Below are 20,855 nucleotides of genomic sequence, written 5' to 3'. Positions count from 1 at the left end.
CCTCCTCTTGCATATAAGACAATATTTCAGATCTGCATATGAAAAAAACACGCCTACCTTTGTTGCACATAGCTGCCTGCCTGTCTCTAGTTACCCCACTGGCTGTAGCTGCGTCCCTTCCGACATGGAATAACACCAACTGTAACGATAAACTGAAAATTAACAGTATAAACCTGCATCATTTTGGACTCTGGTATTTGCTGAATCCGGGTGACCTGACAATCGATGGTGGTGCCGCTGGTGATTCTGGCCTTCTTGGAATCTGTTGGGCCTATGTGTTAGCTCACACATCACTTGGGTATCCATGGTAACTACCACAACATGGTCATCTGCAGTTTACATCTAGCCCGTGGCATTGAATGGCATTTTAAAAGTGCTAAGGGTCCTGGTGCAATAATCCTCCCATGAGGATCAGCCTCAACGGCTTTGTAGATTGCACTCATGTCAGCAACTCCATATACATTTTTTTTTCTTCATGCTTCTTTCTTCATCCTTTTTTCTTTCTGTCATTCAGACTTTCATTCATTCGATCTCTCTCACTCACTTGCTTTAACTCATTTGTTCTCACTCACTCACTCACTCACTCAATCACTCACTCACTCATTCACTCTCACTCACTCTCACTCTCTCACTCACTCGCTCACTAAGTCAGTCTCTCTCTCTCTCTCTCTTTTTCTTTTTATATATATTTTTTTCCGTCTTCTTCTTCTTCTTCTTCTTCAGACCCTGTCATAGCACTAATGCCTTTCCAATACCACCAGCAGATGGAGACACTCCATTGCAACATTGGTTGTGAGCAGCAGTTTCTAAAAACAAATGCCTCATGGCGGATTTCCCATCCATCAATGGATGGTAAATTTTGTTTTTATCATTCACTGACCACAGAAACCAATGCATGGTCAAGCAACAGCAATGACACACCCTTGTGTATAGGCATGAGACCCTCATGTCATTTAACAGGATTCAGCACCACCCACAAGACAGCTACCTGTCATGTCATGTCAAACCTGCACAGGTGTGCTAGATTATTATTATTTAGTTTTATTTTATTTTTTTACACCAATCAGTGTGCAAACATGGTCATTAAAACGCTAAATGAATAGACGTTCATAAACCAGTCAGTGCAACTCATCATTTTGGTCTCCAATTCTCAAACTCAAATTCTCACCCACAGAGGATTAAATGAGAATCTTTCTTGTTTAACACTGGAATGGGGTGGTGCACTGTTCACTACCCGAAGATACTGCCACATCGGGTCAATGCATAGGGCGACAGAAGCAAGCTTCCAAATCAGCTCCTTTTCTCGAAAATCCATTTAATTTATGGTCCCCAGATAGGGAACGTATGTATCAGTATGTGCTCACAAGTCACCCAAGTGCAAGTATTCACACAAAAAAAAACGTGCCTCAGGATGCGATCTGTCGCAAGATCCTTTCTTTTTTTACACTTGATCTAAGCCAAAAGGCCTAGAGGGGATAACCGGGAAAGGGGTGGACCCAACCATGTCCCCTTCATGAGCACTCACATTACTCATAGGAATGGAAGGAAGGCTGGCAGCCAACCAGCCTCCCATACACTTTCTGGGTGGGTGGCAGTCAGCCACCCATACATACATACAGCACAGGCTAAACCCACATCATCACTTAAAAATAGGACAGGCGACCATTGCACTCTGATGGAGCATTTAGCAATGCAATCCATAGCCTGGCTTTTGCCTGAACCCCCATCACTCCTCCTCTTGCATATAAGACAATATTTCAGATCTGCATATGAAAACAACACGCCTACCTTTGTTGCACATAGCTGCCTGCCTGTCTCTAGTTACCCCACTGGCTGTAGCTGCGTCCCTTCCGACATAGAATAACACCAACTGTAACGATAAACTGAAAATTAACAGTATAAACCTGCATCATTTTGGACTCTGGTATTTGCTGAATCCGGGTGACCTGACAATCGATGGTGGTGCCGCTGGTGATTCTGGCCTTCTTGGAATCTGTTGGGCCTATGTGTTAGCTCACACATCACTTGGGTATCCATGGTAACTACCACAACATGGTCATCTGCAGTTTACATCTAGCCCGTGGCATTGAATGGCATTTTAAAAGTGCTAAGGGTCCTGGTGCAATAATCCTCCCATGAGGATCAGCCTCAACGGCTTTGTAGATTGCACTCATGTCAGCAACTCCATATACATTTTTTTTTCTTCATGCTTCTTTCTTCATCCTTTTTTCTTTCTGTCATTCAGACTTTCATTCATTCGATCTCTCTCACTCACTTGCTTTAACTCATTTGTTCTCACTCACTCACTCACTCAATCACTCACTCACTCATTCACTCTCACTCACTCTCACTCTCTCACTCACTCGCTCACTAAGTCAGTCTCTCTCTCTCTCTCTCTCTTTTTCTTTTTATATATATTTTTTTCCGTCTTCTTCTTCTTCTTCAGACCCTGTCATAGCACTAATGCCTTTCCAATACCACCAGCAGATGGAGACACTCCATTGCAACATTGGTTGTGAGCAGCAGTTTCTAAAAACAAATGCCTCATGGCGGATTTCCCATGCATCAATGGATGGTAAATTTTGTTTTTATCATTCACTGACCACAGAAACCAATGCATGGTCAAGCAACAGCAATGACACACCCTTGTGTATAGGCATGAGACCCTCATGTCATTTAACAGGATTCAGCACCACCCACAAGACAGCTACCTGTCATGTCATGTCAAACCTGCACAGGTGTGCTAGATTATTATTATTTAGTTTTATTTTATTTTTTTACACCAATCAGTGTGCAAACATGGTCATTAAAACGCTAAATGAATAGACGTTCATAAACCAGTCAGTGCAACTCATCATTTTGGTCTCCAATTCTCAAACTCAAATTCTCACCCACGGAGGATTAAATGAGAATCTTTCTTGTTTAACACTGGAATGGGGTGGTGCACTGTTCACTACCCGAAGATACTGCCACATCGGGTCAATGCATAGGGCGACAGAAGCAAGCTTCCAAATCAGCTCCCTTTCTCAAAAATCCATTTAATTTATGGTCCCCAGATAGGGAACGTATGTATCAGTATGTGCTCACAAGTCACCCAAGTGCAAGTATTCACACAAAAAAAAACGTGCCTCAGGATGCGATCTGTCGCAAGATCCTTTCTTTTTTTACACTTGATCTAAGCCAAAAGGCCTAGAGGGGATAACCGGGAAAGGGGTGGACCCAACCATGTCCCCTTCATGAGCACTCACATTACTCATAGGAATGGAAGGAAGGCTGGCAGCCAACCAGCCTCCCATACACTTTCTGGGTGGGTGGCAGTCAGCCACCCATACATACATACAGCACAGGCTAAACCCACATCATCACTTAAAAAAAGGACAGGCGACCATTGCACTCTGATGGAGCATTTAGCAATGCAATCCATAGCCTGGCTTTTGCCTGAACCCCCATCACTCCTCCTCTTGCATATAAGACAATATTTCAGATCTGCATATGAAAACAACACGCCTACCTTTGTTGCACATAGCTGCCTGCCTGTCTCTAGTTACCCCACTGGCTGTAGCTGCGTCCCTTCCGACATGGAATAACACCAACTGTAACGATAAACTGAAAATTAACAGTATAAACCTGCATCATTTTGGACTCTGGTATTTGCAGAATCCGGGTGACCTGACAATCGATGGTGGTGCCGCTGGTGATTCTGGCCTTCTTGGAATCTGTTGGGCCTATGTGTTAGCTCACACATCACTTGGGTATCCATGGTAACTACCACAACATGGTCATCTGCAGTTTACATCTAGCCCGTGGCATTGAATGGCATTTTAAAAGTGCTAAGGGTCCTGGTGCAATAATCCTCCCATGAGGATCAGCCTCAACGGCTTTGTAGATTGCACTCATGTCAGCAACTCCATATACATTTTTTTTTCTTCATGCTTCTTTCTTCATCCTTTTTTCTTTCTGTCATTCAGACTTTCATTCATTCGATCTCTCTCACTCACTTGCTTTAACTCATTTGTTCTCACTCACTCACTCACTCAATCACTCACTCACTCATTCACTCTCACTCACTCTCACTCTCTCACTCACTCGCTCACTAAGTCAGTCTCTCTCTCTCTCTCTCTTTTTCTTTTTATATATATTTTTTTCCGTCTTCTTCTTCTTCTTCTTCAGACCCTGTCATAGCACTAATGCCTTTCCAATACCACCAGCAGATGGAGACACTCCATTGCAACATTGGTTGTGAGCAGCAGTTTCTAAAAACAAATGCCTCATGGCGGATTTCCCATCCATCAATGGATGGTAAATTTTGTTTTTATCATTCACTGACCACAGAAACCAATGCATGGTCAAGCAACAGCAATGACACACCCTTGTGTATAGGCATGAGACCCTCATGTCATTTAACAGGATTCAGCACCACCCACAAGACAGCTACCTGTCATGTCATGTCAAACCTGCACAGGTGTGCTAGATTATTATTATTTAGTTTTATTTTATTTTTTTACACCAATCAGTGTGCAAACATGGTCATTAAAACGCTAAATGAATAGACGCTCATAAACCAGTCAGTGCAACTCATCATTTTGGTCTCCAATTCTCAAACTCAAATTCTCACCCACGGAGGATTAAATGAGAATCTTTCTTGTTTAACACTGGAATGGGGTGGTGCACTGTTCACTACCCGAAGATACTGCCACATCGGGTCAATGCATAGGGCGACAGAAGCAAGCTTCCAAATCAGCTCCCTTTCTCAAAAATCCATTTAATTTATGGTCCCCAGATAGGGAACGTATGTATCAGTATGTGCTCACAAGTCACCCAAGTGCAAGTATTCACACAAAAAAAAACGTGCCTCAGGATGCGATCTGTCGCAAGATCCTTTCTTTTTTAACACTTGATCTAAGCCAAAAGGCCTAGAGGGGATAACCGGGAAAGGGGTGGACCCAACCATGTCCCCTTCATGAGCACTCACATTACTCATAGGAATGGAAGGAAGGCTGGCAGCCAACCAGCCTCCCATACACTTTCTGGGTGGGTGGCAGTCAGCCACCCATACATACATACAGCACAGGCTAAACCCACATCATCACTTAAAAAAAGGACAGGCGACCATTGCACTCTGATGGAGCATTTAGCAATGCAATCCATAGCCTGGCTTTTGCCTGAACCCCCATCACTCCTCCTCTTGCATATAAGACAATATTTCAGATCTGCATATGAAAACAACACGCCTACCTTTGTTGCACATAGCTGCCTGCCTGTCTCTAGTTACCCCACTGGCTGTAGCTGCGTCCCTTCCAACATGGAATAACACCAACTGTAACGATAAACTGAAAATTAACAGTATAAACCTGCATCATTTTGGACTCTGGTATTTGCTGAATCCGGGTGACCTGACAATCGATGGTGGTGCCGCTGGTGATTCTGGCCTTCTTGGAATCTGTTGGGCCTATGTGTTAGCTCACACATCACTTGGGTATCCATGGTAACTACCACAACATGGTCATCTGCAGTTTACATCTAGCCCGTGGCATTGAATGGCATTTTAAAAGTGCTAAGGGTCCTGGTGCAATAATCCTCCCATGAGGATCAGCCTCAACGGCTTTGTAGATTGCACTCATGTCAGCAACTCCATATACATTTTTTTTTCTTCATGCTTCTTTCTTCATCCTTTTTTCTTTCTGTCATTCAGACTTTCATTCATTCGATCTCTCTCACTCACTTGCTTTAACTCATTTGTTCTCACTCACTCACTCACTCAATCACTCACTCACTCATTCACTCTCACTCACTCTCACTCTCTCACTCACTCGCTCACTAAGTCAGTCTCTCTCTCTCTCTCTCTTTTTCTTTTTATATATATTTTTTTCCGTCTTCTTCTTCTTCTTCTTCTTCTTCTTCAGACCCTGTCATAGCACTAATGCCTTTCCAATACCACCAGCAGATGGAGACACTCCATTGCAACATTGGTTGTGAGCAGCAGTTTCTAAAAACAAATGCCTCATGGCGGATTTCCCATCCATCAATGGATGGTAAATTTTGTTTTTATCATTCACTGACCACAGAAACCAATGCATGGTCAAGCAACAGCAATGACACACCCTTGTGTATAGGCATGAGACCCTCATGTCATTTAACAGGATTCAGCACCACCCACAAGACAGCTACCTGTCATGTCATGTCAAACCTGCACAGGTGTGCTAGATTATTATTATTTAGTTTTATTTTATTTTTTTACACCAATCAGTGTGCAAACATGGTCATTAAAACGCTAAATGAATAGACGTTCATAAACCAGTCAGTGCAACTCATCATTTTGGTCTCCAATTCTCAAACTCAAATTCTCACCCACGGAGGATTAAATGAGAATCTTTCTTGTTTAACACTGGAATGGGGTGGTACACTGTTCACTACCCGAAGATACTGCCACATCGGGTCAATGCATAGGGCGACAGAAGCAAGCTTCCAAATCAGCTCCCTTTCTCAAAAATCCATTTAATTTATGGTCCCCAGATAGGGAACGTATGTATCAGTATGTGCTCACAAGTCACCCAAGTGCAAGTATTCACACAAAAAAAAACGTGCCTCAGGATGCGATCTGTCGCAAGATCCTTTCTTTTTTTACACTTGATCTAAGCCAAAAGGCCTAGAGGGGATAACCGGGAAAGGGGTGGACCCAACCATGTCCCCTTCATGAGCACTCACATTACTCATAGGAATGGAAGGAAGGAAGGCTGGCAGCCAACCAGCCTCCCATACACTTTCTGGGTGGGTGGCAGTCAGCCACCCATACATACATACAGCACAGGCTAAACCCACATCATCACTTAAAAAAAGGACAGGCGACCATTGCACTCTGATGGAGCATTTAGCAATGCAATCCATAGCCTGGCTTTTGCCTGAACCCCCATCACTCCTCCTCTTGCATATAAGACAATATTTCAGATCTGCATATGAAAACAACACGCCTACCTTTGTTGCACATAGCTGCCTGCCTGTCTCTAGTTACCCCACTGGCTGTAGCTGCGTCCCTTCCGACATGGAATAACACCAACTGTAACGATAAACTGAAAATTAACAGTATAAACCTGCATCATTTTGGACTCTGGTATTTGCTGAATCCGGGTGACCTGACAATCGATGGTGGTGCCGCTGGTGATTCTGGCCTTCTTGGAATCTGTTGGGCCTATGTGTTAGCTCACACATCACTTGGGTATCCATGGTAACTACCACAACATGGTCATCTGCAGTTTACATCTAGCCCGTGGCATTGAATGGCATTTTAAAAGTGCTAAGGGTCCTGGTGCAATAATCCTCCCATGAGGATCAGCCTCAACGGCTTTGTAGATTGCACTCATGTCAGCAACTCCATATACATTTTTTTTTTCTTCATGCTTCTTTCTTCATCCTTTTTTCTTTCTGTCATTCAGACTTTCATTCATTCGATCTCTCTCACTCACTTGCTTTAACTCATTTGTTCTCACTCACTCACTCACTCACTCATTCACTCTCACTCACTCTCACTCTCTCACTCACTCGCTCACTAAGTCAGTCTCTCTCTCTCTCTCTCTTTTTCTTTTTATATATATTTTTTTCCGTCTTCTTCTTCTTCTTCAGACCCTGTCATAGCACTAATGCCTTTCCAATACCACCAGCAGATGGAGACACTCCATTGCAACATTGGTTGTGAGCAGCAGTTTCTAAAAACAAATGCCTCATGGCGGATTTCCCATCCATCAATGGATGGTAAATTTTGTTTTTATCATTCACTGACCACAGAAACCAATGCATGGTCAAGCAACAGCAATGACACACCCTTGTGTATAGGCATGAGACCCTCATGTCATTTAACAGGATTCAGCACCACCCACAAGACAGCTACCTGTCATGTCATGTCAAACCTGCACAGGTGTGCTAGATTATTATTATTTAGTTTTATTTTATTTTTTTACACCAATCAGTGTGCAAACATGGTCATTAAAACGCTAAATGAATAGACGTTCATAAACCAGTCAGTGCAACTCATCATTTTGGTCTCCAATTCTCAAACTCAAATTCTCACCCACGGAGGATTAAATGAGAATCTTTCTTGTTTAACACTGGAATGGGGTGGTGCACTGTTCACTACCCGAAGATACTGCCACATCGGGTCAATGCATAGGGCGACAGAAGCAAGCTTCCAAATCAGCTCCCTTTCTCAAAAATCCATTTAATTTATGGTCCCCAGATAGGGAACGTATGTATCAGTATGTGCTCACAAGTCACCCAAGTGCAAGTATTCACACAAAAAAAAACGTGCCTCAGGATGCGATCTGTCGCAAGATCCTTTCTTTTTTTACACTTGATCTAAGCCAAAAGGCCTAGAGGGGATAACCGGGAAAGGGGTGGACCCAACCATGTCCCCTTCATGAGCACTCACATTACTCATAGGAATGGAAGGAAGGCTGGCAGCCAACCAGCCTCCCATACACTTTCTGGGTGGGTGGCAGTCAGCCACCCATACATACATACAGCACAGGCTAAACCTACATCATCACTTAAAAAAAGGACAGGCGACCATTGCACTCTGATGGAGCATTTAGCAATGCAATCCATAGCCTGGCTTTTGCCTGAACCCCCATCACTCCTCCTCTTGCATATAAGACAATATTTCAGATCTGCATATGAAAACAACACGCCTACCTTTGTTGCACATAGCTGCCTGCCTGTCTCTAGTTACCCCACTGGCTGTAGCTGCGTCCCTTCCGACATGGAATAACACCAACTGTAACGATAAACTGAAAATTAACAGTATAAACCTGCATCATTTTGGACTCTGGTATTTGCTGAATCCGGGTGACCTGACAATCGATGGTGGTGCCGCTGGTGATTCTGGCCTTCTTGGAATCTGTTGGGCCTATGTGTTAGCTCACACATCACATGGGTATCCATGGTAACTACCACAACATGGTCATCTGCAGTTTACAACTAGCCCGTGGCATTGAATGGCATTTTAAAAGTGCTAAGGGTCCTGGTGCAATAATCCTCCCATGAGGATCAGCCTCAACGGCTTTGTAGATTGCACTCATGTCAGCAACTCCATATACATTTTTTTTTTCTTCATGCTTCTTTCTTCATCCTTTTTTCTTTCTGTCATTCAGACTTTCATTCATTCGATCTCTCTCACTCACTTGCTTTAACTCATTTGTTCTCACTCACTCACTCACTCACTCAATCACTCACTCACTCATTCACTCTCACTCACTCTCACTCTCTCACTCACTCGCTCACTAAGTCAGTCTCTCTCTCTCTCTCTCTTTTTCTTTTTATATATATTTTTTTCCGTCTTCTTCTTCTTCTTCTTCTTCAGACCCTGTCATAGCACTAATGCCTTTCCAATACCACCAGCAGATGGAGACACTCCATTGCAACATTGGTTGTGAGCAGCAGTTTCTAAAAACAAATGCCTCATGGCGGATTTCCCATCCATCAATGGATGGTAAATTTAGTTTTTATCATTCACTGACCACAGAAACCAATGCATGGTCAAGCAACAGCAATGACACACCCTTGTGTATAGGCATGAGACCCTCATGTCATTTAACAGGATTCAGCACCACCCACAAGACAGCTACCTGTCATGTCATGTCAAACCTGCACAGGTGTGCTAGATTATTATTATTTAGTTTTATTTTATTTTTTTACACCAATCAGTGTGCAAACATGGTCATTAAAACGCTAAATGAATAGACGTTCATAAACCAGTCAGTGCAACTCATCATTTTGGTCTCCAATTCTCAAACTCAAATTCTCACCCACGGAGGATTAAATGAGAATCTTTCTTGTTTAACACTGGAATGGGGTGGTGCACTGTTCACTACCCGAAGATACTGCCACATCGGGTCAATGCATAGGGCGACAGAAGCAAGCTTCCAAATCAGCTCCCTTTCTCAAAAATCCATTTAATTTATGGTCCCCAGATAGGGAACATATGTATCAGTATGTGCTCACAAGTCACCCAAGTGCAAGTATTCACACAAAAAAAAAAACGTGCCTCAGGATGCGATCTGTCGCAAGATCCTTTCTTTTTTTACACTTGATCTAAGCCAAAAGGCCTAGAGGGGATAACCGGGAAAGGGGTGGACCCAACCATGTCCCCTTCATGAGCACTCACATTACTCATAGGAATGGAAGGAAGGCTGGCAGCCAACCAGCCTCCCATACACTTTCTGGGTGGGTGGCAGTCAGCCACCCATACATACATACAGCACAGGCTAAACCCACATCATCACTTAAAAAAAGGACAGGCGACCATTGCACTCTGATGGAGCATTTAGCAATGCAATCCATAGCCTGGCTTTTGCCTGAACCCCCATCACTCCTCCTCTTGCATATAAGACAATATTTCAGATCTGCATATGAAAACAACACGCCTACCTTTGTTGCACATAGCTGCCTGCCTGTCTCTAGTTACCCCACTGGCTGTAGCTGCGTCCCTTCCGACATGGAATAACACCAACTGTAACGATAAACTGAAAATTAACAGTATAAACCTGCATCATTTTGGACTCTGGTATTTGCTGAATCCGGGTGACCTGACAATCGATGGTGGTGCCGCTGGTGATTCTGGCCTTCTTGGAATCTGTTGGGCCTATGTGTTAGCTCACACATCACTTGGGTATCCATGGTAACTACCACAACATGGTCATCTGCAGTTTACATCTAGCCCGTGGCATTGAATGGCATTTTAAAAGTGCTAAGGGTCCTGGTGCAATAATCCTCCCATGAGGATCAGCCTCAACGGCTTTGTAGATTGCACTCATGTCAGCAACTCCATATACTTTTTTTTTTCTTCATGCTTCTTTCTTCATCCTTTTTTCTTTCTGTCATTCAGACTTTCATTCATTCGATCTCTCTCACTCACTTGCTTTAACTCATTTGTTCTCACTCACTCACTCACTCAATCACTCACTCACTCATTCACTCTCACTCACTCTCACTCTCTCACTCACTCGCTCACTAAGTCAGTCTCTCTCTCTCTCTCTCTTTTTCTTTTTATATATATTTTTTTCCGTCTTCTTCTTCTTCTTCTTCTTCTTCAGACCCTGTCATAGCACTAATGCCTTTCCAATACCACCAGCAGATGGAGACACTCCATTGCAACATTGGTTGTGAGCAGCAGTTTCTAAAAACAAATGCCTCATGGCGGATTTCCCATCCATCAATGGATGGTAAATTTTGTTTTTATCATTCACTGACCACAGAAACCAATGCATGGTCAAGCAACAGCAATGACACACCCTTGTGTATAGGCATGAGACCCTCATGTCATTTAACAGGATTCAGCACCACCCACAAGACAGCTACCTGTCATGTCATGTCAAACCTGCACAGGTGTGCTAGATTATTATTATTTAGTTTTATTTTATTTTTTTACACCAATCAGTGTGCAAACATGGTCATTAAAACGCTAAATGAATAGACGTTCATAAACCAGTCAGTGCAATTCATCATTTTGGTCTCCAATTCTCAAACTCAAATTCTCACCCACGGAGGATTAAATGAGAATCTTTCTTGTTTAACACTGGAATGGGGTGGTGCACTGTTCACTACCCGAAGATACTGCCACATCGGGTCAATGCATAGGGCGACAGAAGCAAGCTTCCAAATCAGCTCCCTTTCTCAAAAATCCATTTAATTTATGGTCCCCAGATAGGGAACGTATGTATCAGTATGTGCTCACAAGTCACCCAAGTGCAAGTATTCACACAAAAAAAAACGTGCCTCAGGATGTGATCTGTCGCAAGATCCTTTCTTTTTTTACACTTGATCTAAGCCAAAAGGCCTAGAGGGGATAACCGGGAAAGGGGTGGACCCAACCATGTCCCCTTCATGAGCACTCACATTACTCATAGGAATGGAAGGAAGGCTGGCAGCCAACCAGCCTCCCATACACTTTCTGGGTGGGTGGCAGTCAGCCACCCATACATACATACAGCACAGGCTAAACCCACATCATCACTTAAAAAAAGGACAGGCGACCATTGCACTCTGATGGAGCATTTAGCAATGCAATCCATAGCCTGGCTTTTGCCTGAACCCCCATCACTCCTCCTCTTGCATATAAGACAATATTTCAGATCTGCATATGAAAACAACACGCCTACCTTTGTTGCACATAGCTGCCTGCCTGTCTCTAGTTACCCCACTGGCTGTAGCTGCGTCCCTTCCGACATGGAATAACACCAACTGTAACGATAAACTGAAAATTAACAGTATAAACCTGCATCATTTTGGACTCTGGTATTTGCTGAATCCGGGTGACCTGACAATCGATGGTGGTGCCGCTGGTGATTCTGGCCTTCTTGGAATCTGTTGGGCCTATGTGTTAGCTCACACATCACTTGGGTATCCATGGTAACTACCACAACATGGTCATCTGCAGTTTACATCTAGCCCGTGGCATTGAATGGCATTTTAAAAGTGCTAAGGGTCCTGGTGCAATAATCCTCCCATGAGGATCAGCCTCAACGGCTTTGTAGATTGCACTCATGTCAGCAACTCCATATACATTTTTTTTTCTTCATGCTTCTTTCTTCATCCTTTTTTCTTTCTGTCATTCAGACTTTCATTCATTCGATCTCTCTCACTCACTTGCTTTAACTCATTTGTTCTCACTCACTCACTCAATCACTCACTCACTCATTCACTCTCACTCACTCTCACTCTCTCACTCACTCGCTCACTAAGTCAGTCTCTCTCTCTCTCTCTTTTTCTTTTTATATATATTTTTTTCCGTCTTCTTCTTCTTCTTCTTCTTCTTCTTCAGACCCTGTCATAGCACTAATGCCTTTCCAATACCACCAGCAGATGGAGACACTCCATTGCAACATTGGTTGTGAGCAGCAGTTTCTAAAAACAAATGCCTCATGGCGGATTTCCCATCCATCAATGGATGGTAAATTTTGTTTTTATCATTCACTGACCACAGAAACCAATGCATGGTCAAGCAACAGCAATGACACACCCTTGTGTATAGGCATGAGACCCTCATGTCATTTAACAGGATTCAGCACCACCCACAAGACAGCTACCTGTCATGTCATGTCAAACCTGCACAGGTGTGCTAGATTATTATTATTTAGTTTTATTTTATTTTTTTACACCAATCAGTGTGCAAACATGGTCATTAAAACGCTAAATGAATAGACGTTCATAAACCAGTCAGTGCAACTCATCATTTTGGTCTCCAATTCTCAAACTCAAATTCTCACCCACGGAGGATTAAATGAGAATCTTTCTTGTTTAACACTGGAATGGGGTGGTGCACTGTTCACTACCCGAAGATACTGCCACATCGGGTCAATGCATAGGGCGACAGAAGCAAGCTTCCAAATCAGCTCCCTTTCTCAAAAATCCATTTAATTTATGGTCCCCAGATAGGGAACGTATGTATCAGTATGTGCTCACAAGTCACCCAAGTGCAAGTATTCACACAAAAAAAAACGTGCCTCAGGATGCGATCTGTCGCAAGATCCTTTCTTTTTTTACACTTGATCTAAGCCAAAAGGCCTAGAGGGGATAACCGGGAAAGGGGTGGACCCAACCATGTCCCCTTCATGAGCACTCACATTACTCATAGGAATGGAAGGAAGGCTGGCAGCCAACCAGCCTCCCATACACTTTCTGGGTGGGTGGCAGTCAGCCACCCATACATACATACAGCACAGGCTAAACCCACATCATCACTTAAAAAAAGGACAGGCGACCATTGCACTCTGATGGAGCATTTAGCAATGCAATCCATAGCCTGGCTTTTGCCTGAACCCCCATCACTCCTCCTCTTGCATATAAGACAATATTTCAGATCTGCATATGAAAACAACACGCCTACCTTTGTTGCACATAGCTGCCTGCCTGTCTCTAGTTACCCCACTGGCTGTAGCTGCGTCCCTTCCGACATGGAATAACACCAACTGTAACGATAAACTGAAAATTAACAGTATAAACCTGCATCATTTTGGACTCTGGTATTTGCTGAATCCGGGTGACCTGACAATCGATGGTGGTGCCGCTGGTGATTCTGGCCTTCTTGGAATCTGTTGGGCCTATGTGTTAGCTCACACATCACTTGGGTATCCATGGTAACTACCACAACATGGTCATCTGCAGTTTACATCTAGCCCGTGGCATTGAATGGCATTTTAAAAGTGCTAAGGGTCCTGGTGCAATAATCCTCCCATGAGGATCAGCCTCAACGGCTTTGTAGATTGCACTCATGTCAGCAACTCCATATACATTTTTTTTTCTTCATGCTTCTTTCTTCATCCTTTTTTCTTTCTGTCATTCAGACTTTCATTCATTCGATCTCTCTCACTCACTTGCTTTAACTCATTTGTTCTCACTCACTCACTCAATCACTCACTCACTCATTCACTCTCACTCACTCTCACTCTCTCACTCACTCGCTCACTAAGTCAGTCTCTCTCTCTCTCTCTTTTTCTTTTTATATATATTTTTTTCCGTCTTCTTCTTCTTCTTCAGACCCTGTCATAGCACTAATGCCTTTCCAATACCACCAGCAGATGGAGACACTCCATTGCAACATTGGTTGTGAGCAGCAGTTTCTAAAAACAAATGCCTCATGGCGGATTTCCCATCCATCAATGGATGGTAAATTTTGTTTTTATCATTCACTGACCACAGAAACCAATGCATGGTCAAGCAACAGCAATGACACACCCTTGTGTATAGGCATGAGACCCTCATGTCATTTAACAGGATTCAGCACCACCCACAAGACAGCTACCTGTCATGTCATGTCAAACCTGCACAGGTGTGCTAGATTATTATTATTTAGTTTTATTTTATTTTTTTACACCAATCAGTGTGCAAACATGGTCATTAAAACGCTAAATGAATAGACGTTCATAAACCAGTCAGTGCAACTCATCATTTTGGTCTCCAATTCTCAAACTCAAATTCTCACCCACGGAGGATTAAATGAGAATCTTTCTTGTTTAACACTGGAATGGGGTGGTGCACTGTTCACTACCCGAAGATACTGCCACATCGGGTCAATGCATAGGGCGACAGAAGCAAGCTTCCAAATCAGCTCCCTTTCTCAAAAATCCATTTAATTTATGGTCCCCAGATAGGGAACGTATGTATCAGTATGTGCTCACAAGTCACCCAAGTGCAAGTATTCACACCCAAAAAAACGTGCCTCAGGATGCGATCTGTCGCAAGATCCTTTCTTTTTTTACACTTGATCTAAGCCAAAAGGCCTAGAGGGGATAACCGGGAAAGGGGTGGACCCAACCATGTCCCCTTCATGAGCACTCACATTACTCATAGGAATGGAAGGAAGGCTGGCAGCCAACCAGCCTCCCATACACTTTCTGGGTGGGTGGCAGTCAGCCACCCATACATACATACAGCACAGGCTAAACCCACATCATCACTTAAAAAAAGGACAGGCGACCATTGCACTCTGATGGAGCATTTAGCAATGCAATCCATAGCCTGGCTTTTGCCTGAACCCCCATCACTCCTCCTCTTGCATATAAGACAATATTTCAGATCTGCATATGAAAACAACACGCCTACCTTTGTTGCACATAGCTGCCTGCCTGTCTCTAGTTACCCCACTGGCTGTAGCTGCGTCCCTTCCGACATGGAATAACACCAACTGTAACGATAAACAGAAAATTAACAGTATAAACCTGCATCATTTTGGACTCTGGTATTTGCTGAATCCGGGTGACCTGACAATCGATGGTGGTGCCGCTGGTGATTCTGGCCTTCTTGGAATCTGTTGGGCCTATGTGTTAGCTCACACATCACTTGGGTATCCATGGTAACTACCACAACATGGTCATCTGCAGTTTACATCTAGCCCGTGGCATTGAATGGCATTTTAAAAGTGCTAAGGGTCCTGGTGCAATAATCCTCCCATGAGGATCAGCCTCAACGGCTTTGTAGATTGCACTCATGTCAGCAACTCCATATACATTTTTTTTTCTTCATGCTTCTTTCTTCATCCTTTTTTCTTTCTGTCATTCAGACTTTCATTCATTCGATCTCTCTCACTCACTTGCTTTAACTCATTTGTTCTCACTCACTCACTCACTCAATCACTCACTCACTCATTCACTCTCACTCACTCTCACTCTCTCACTCACTCGCTCACTAAGTCAGTCTCTCTCTCTCTCTCTCTTTTTCTTTTTATATATATTTTTTTCCGTCTTCTTCTTCTTCTTCTTCTTCAGACCCTGTCATAGCACTAATGCCTTTCCAATACCACCAGCAGATGGAGACACTCCATTGCAACATTGGTTGTGAGCAGCAGTTTCTAAAAACAAATGCCTCATGGCGGATTTCCCATCCATCAATGGATGGTAAATTTTGTTTTTATCATTCACTGACCACAGAAACCAATGCATGGTCAAGCAACAGCAATGACACACCCTTGTGTATAGGCATGAGACCCTCATGTCATTTAACAGGATTCAGCACCACCCACAAGACAGCTACCTGTCATGTCATGTCAAACCTGCACAGGTGTGCTAGATTATTATTATTTAGTTTTATTTTATTTTTTTACACCAATCAGTGTGCAAACATGGTCATTAAAACGCTAAATGAATAGACGTTCATAAACCAGTCAGTGCAACTCATCATTTTGGTCTCCAATTCTCAAACTCAAATTCTAACCCACGGAGGATTAAATGAGAATCTTTCTTGTTTAACACTGGAATGGGGTGGTGCACTGTTCACTACCCGAAGATACTGCCACATCGGGTCAATGCATAGGGCGACAGAAGCAAGCTTCCAAATCAGCTCCCTTTCTCAAAAATCCATTTAATTTATGGTCCCCAGATAGGGAACATATGTATCAGTATGTGCTCACAAGTCACCCAAGTGCAAGTATTCACACCAAAAAAAACGTGCCTCAGGATGCGATCTGTCGCAAGATCCTTTCTTTTTTTACACTTGATCTAAGCCAAAAGGCTTAGAGGGGATAACCGAGAAAGGGGTGGACCCAACCATGTCCCCTTCATGAGCACTCACATTACTCATAGGAATGGAAGGAAGGCTGGCAGCCAACCAGCCTCCCATACACTTTCTGGGTGGGTGGCAGTCAGCCACCCATACATACATACAGCACAGACTAAACCCACATCATCACTTAAAAAAAGGACAGGCGACCATTGCACTCTGATGGAGCATTTAGCAATGCAATCCATAGCCTGGCTTTTGCCTGAACCCCCATCACTCCTCCTCTTGCATATAAGACAATATTTCAGATCTGCATATGAAAACAACACGCCTACCTTTGTTGCACATAGCTGCCTGCCTGTCTCTAGTTACCCCACTGGCTGTAGCTGCGTCCCTTCCGACATGGAATAACACCAACTGTAACGATAAACTGAAAATTAACAGTATAAACCTGCATCATTTTGGACTCTGGTATTTGCTGAATCCGGGTGACCTGACAATCGATGGTGGTGCCGCTGGTGATTCTGGCCTTCTTGGAATCTGTTGGGCCTATGTGTTAGCTCACACATCACTTGGGTATCCATGGTAACTACCACAACATGGTCATCTGCAGTTTACATCTAGCCCGTGGCATTGAATGGCATTTTAAAAGTGCTAAGGGTCCTGGTGCAATAATCCTCCCATGAGGATCAGCCTCAACGGCTTTGTAGATTGCACTCATGTCAGCAACTCCATATACATTTTTTTTTCTTCATGCTTCTTTCTTCATCCTTTTTTCTTTCTGTCATTCAGACTTTCATTCATTCGATCTCTCTCACTCACTTGCTTTAACTCATTTGTTCTCACTCACTCACTCACTCAATCACTCACTCACTCATTCACTCTCACTCACTCTCACTCTCTCACTCACTCGCTCACTAAGTCAGTCTCTCTCTCTCTCTCTCTTTTTCTTTTTATATATATTTTTTTCCGTCTTCTTCTTCTTCTTCTTCTTCTTCTTCAGACCCTGTCATAGCACTAATGCCTTTCCAATACCACCAGCAGATGGAGACACTCCATTGCAACATTGGTTGTGAGCAGCAGTTTCTAAAAACAAATGCCTCATGGCGGATTTCCCATCCATCAATGGATGGTAAATTTTGTTTTTATCATTCACTGACCACAGAAACCAATGCATGGTCAAGCAACAGCAATGACACACCCTTGTGTATAGGCATGAGACCCTCATGTCATTTAACAGGATTCAGCACCACCCACAAGACAGCTACCTGTCATGTCATGTCAAACCTGCACAGGTGTGCTAGATTATTATTATTTAGTTTTATTTTATTTTTTTACACCAATCAGTGTGCAAACATGGTCATTAAAACGCTAAATGAATAGACGTTCATAAACCAGTCAGTGCAACTCATCATTTTGGTCTCCAATTCTCAAACTCAAATTCTCACCCACGGAGGATTAAATGAGAATCTTTCTTGTTTAACACTGGAATGGGGTGGTGCACTGTTCACTACCCGAAGATACTGCCACATCGGGTCAATGCATAGGGCGACAGAAGCAAGCTTCCAAATCAGCTCCCTTTCTCAAAAATCCATTTAATTTATGGTCCCCAGATAGGGAACGTATGTATCAGTATGTGCTCACAAGTCACCCAAGTGCAAGTATTCACACAAAAAAAAAACGTGCCTCAGGATGCGATCTGTCGCAAGATCCTTTCTTTTTTTACACTTGATCTAAGCCAAAAGGCCTAGAGGGGATAACCGGGAAAGGGGTGGACCCAACCATGTCCCCTTCATGAGCACTCACATTACTCATAGGAATGGAAGGAAGGCTGGCAGCCAACCAGCCTCCCATACACTTTCTGGGTGGGTGGCAGTCAGCCACCCATACATACATACAGCACAGGCTAAACCCACATCATCACTTAAAAAAAGGACAGGCAACCATTGCACTCTGATGGAGCATTTAGCAATGCAATCCATAGCCTGGCTTTTGCCTGAACCCCCATCACTCCTCCTCTTGCATATAAGACAATATTTCAGATCTGCATATGAAAACAACACGCCTACCTTTGTTGCACATAGCTGCCTGCCTGTCTCTAGTTACCCCACTGGCTGTAGCTGCGTCCCTTCCGACATGGAATAACACCAACTGTAACTATAAACTGAAAATTAACAGTATAAACCTGCATCATTTTGGACTCTGGTATTTGCTGAATCCGGGTGACCTGACAATCGATGGTGGTGCCGCTGGTGATTCTGGCCTTCTTGGAATCTGTTGGGCCTATGTGTTAGCTCACACATCACTTGGGTATCCATGGTAACTACCACAACATGGTCATCTGCAGTTTACATCTAGCCCGTGGCATTGAATGGCATTTTAAAAGTGCTAAGGGTCCTGGTGCAATAATCCTCCCATGAGGATCAGCCTCAACGGCTTTGTAGATTGCACTCATGTCAGCAACTCCATATACATTTTTTTTTCTTCATGCTTCTTTCTTCATCCTTTTTTCTTTCTGTCATTCAGACTTTCATTCATTCGATCTCTCTCACTCACTTGCTTTAACTCATTTGTTCTCACTCACTCACTCAATCACTCACTCACTCATTCACTCTCACTCACTCTCTCACTCACTCACTCGCTCACTAAGTCAGTCTCTCTCTCTCTCTCTCTTTTTCTTTTTATATATATTTTTTTCCGTCTTCTTCTTCTTCTTCTTCTTCAGACCCTGTCATAGCACTAATGCCTTTCCAATACCACCAGCAGATGGAGACACTCCATTGCAACATTGGTTGTGAGCAGCAGTTTCTAAAAACAAATGCCTCATGGCGGATTTCCCATCCATCAATGGATGGTAAATTTTGTTTTTATCATTCACTGACCACAGAAACCAATGCATGGTCAAGCAACAGCAATGACACACCCTTGTGTATAGGCATGAGACCCTCATGTCATTTAACAGGATTCAGCACCACCCACAAGACAGCTACCTGTCATGTCATGTCAAACCTGCACAGGTGTGCTAGATTATTATTATTTAGTTTTATTTTATTTTTTTACACCAATCAGTGTGCAAACATGGTCATTAAAACGCTAAATGAATAGACGTTCATAAACCAGTCAGTGCAACTCATCATTTTGGTCTCCAATTCTCAAACTCAAATTCTCACCCACGGAGGATTAAATGAGAATCTTTCTTGTTTAACACTGGAATGGGGTGGTGCACTGTTCACTACCCGAAGATACTGCCACATCGGGTCAATGCATAGGGCGACAGAAGCAAGCTTCCAAATCAGCTCCCTTTCTCAAAAATCCATTTAATTTATGGTCCCCAGATAGGGAACGTATGTATCAGTATGTGCTCACAAGTCACCCAAGTGCAAGTATTCACACAAAAAAAAACGTGCCTCAGGATGCGATCTGTCGCAAGATCCTTTCTTTTTTTACACTTGATCTAAGCCAAAAGGCCTAGAGGGGATAACCGGGAAAGGGGTGGACCCAACCATGTCCCCTTCATGAGCACTCACATTACTCATAGGAATGGATGGAAGGAAGGCTGGCAGCCAACCAGCCTCCCATACACTTTCTGGGTGGGTGGCAGTCAGCCACCCATACATACATACAGCACAGGCTAAACCCACATCATCACTTAAAAAAAGGACAGGCGACCATTGCACTCTGATGGAGCATTTAGCAATGCAATCCATAGCCTGGCTTTTGCCTGAACCCCCATCACTCCTCCTCTTGCATATAAGACAATATTTCAGATCTGCATATGAAAACAACACGCCTACCTTTGTTGCACATAGCTGCCTGCCTGTCTCTAGTTACCCCACTGGCTGTAGCTGCGTCCCTTCCGACATGGAATAACACCA

At 43.4% G+C, this 20,855-nt stretch overlaps 12 pseudogenes; all 12 read right to left on the bottom strand.

Annotated features, from left to right (window-relative positions):
- Positions 1-1,213: 1,213 nt before the first annotated feature.
- LOC130289428 (U2 spliceosomal RNA) lies at positions 1,214-1,477 on the bottom strand (annotated as a pseudogene).
- Positions 1,478-2,936: 1,459 nt separating this feature from the next.
- Positions 2,937-3,200, bottom strand: LOC130287064 (U2 spliceosomal RNA; annotated as a pseudogene).
- A 1,460-nt stretch (positions 3,201-4,660) lies between these two features.
- Positions 4,661-4,924, bottom strand: LOC130288703 (U2 spliceosomal RNA; annotated as a pseudogene).
- Positions 4,925-6,393: 1,469 nt separating this feature from the next.
- Positions 6,394-6,657, bottom strand: LOC130289372 (U2 spliceosomal RNA; annotated as a pseudogene).
- A 1,450-nt stretch (positions 6,658-8,107) lies between these two features.
- LOC130287063 (U2 spliceosomal RNA) lies at positions 8,108-8,371 on the bottom strand (annotated as a pseudogene).
- Positions 8,372-9,839: 1,468 nt separating this feature from the next.
- LOC130287751 (U2 spliceosomal RNA) lies at positions 9,840-10,105 on the bottom strand (annotated as a pseudogene).
- Positions 10,106-11,571: 1,466 nt separating this feature from the next.
- Positions 11,572-11,835, bottom strand: LOC130287616 (U2 spliceosomal RNA; annotated as a pseudogene).
- A 1,463-nt stretch (positions 11,836-13,298) lies between these two features.
- On the bottom strand, positions 13,299-13,562 carry LOC130287062 (U2 spliceosomal RNA; annotated as a pseudogene).
- Positions 13,563-15,013: 1,451 nt separating this feature from the next.
- On the bottom strand, positions 15,014-15,277 carry LOC130287717 (U2 spliceosomal RNA; annotated as a pseudogene).
- Positions 15,278-16,740: 1,463 nt separating this feature from the next.
- On the bottom strand, positions 16,741-17,004 carry LOC130288734 (U2 spliceosomal RNA; annotated as a pseudogene).
- A 1,469-nt stretch (positions 17,005-18,473) lies between these two features.
- LOC130288077 (U2 spliceosomal RNA) lies at positions 18,474-18,738 on the bottom strand (annotated as a pseudogene).
- A 1,457-nt stretch (positions 18,739-20,195) lies between these two features.
- Positions 20,196-20,459, bottom strand: LOC130287060 (U2 spliceosomal RNA; annotated as a pseudogene).
- Positions 20,460-20,855: the final 396 nt, after the last annotated feature.

Source organism: Hyla sarda, chromosome 8 (genome assembly GCF_029499605.1).
Source record: "Hyla sarda isolate aHylSar1 chromosome 8, aHylSar1.hap1, whole genome shotgun sequence".
Lineage (NCBI taxonomy): Eukaryota > Metazoa > Chordata > Amphibia > Anura > Hylidae > Hyla > Hyla sarda.
This window is presented reverse-complemented; position numbering and strand designations above follow the sequence as displayed.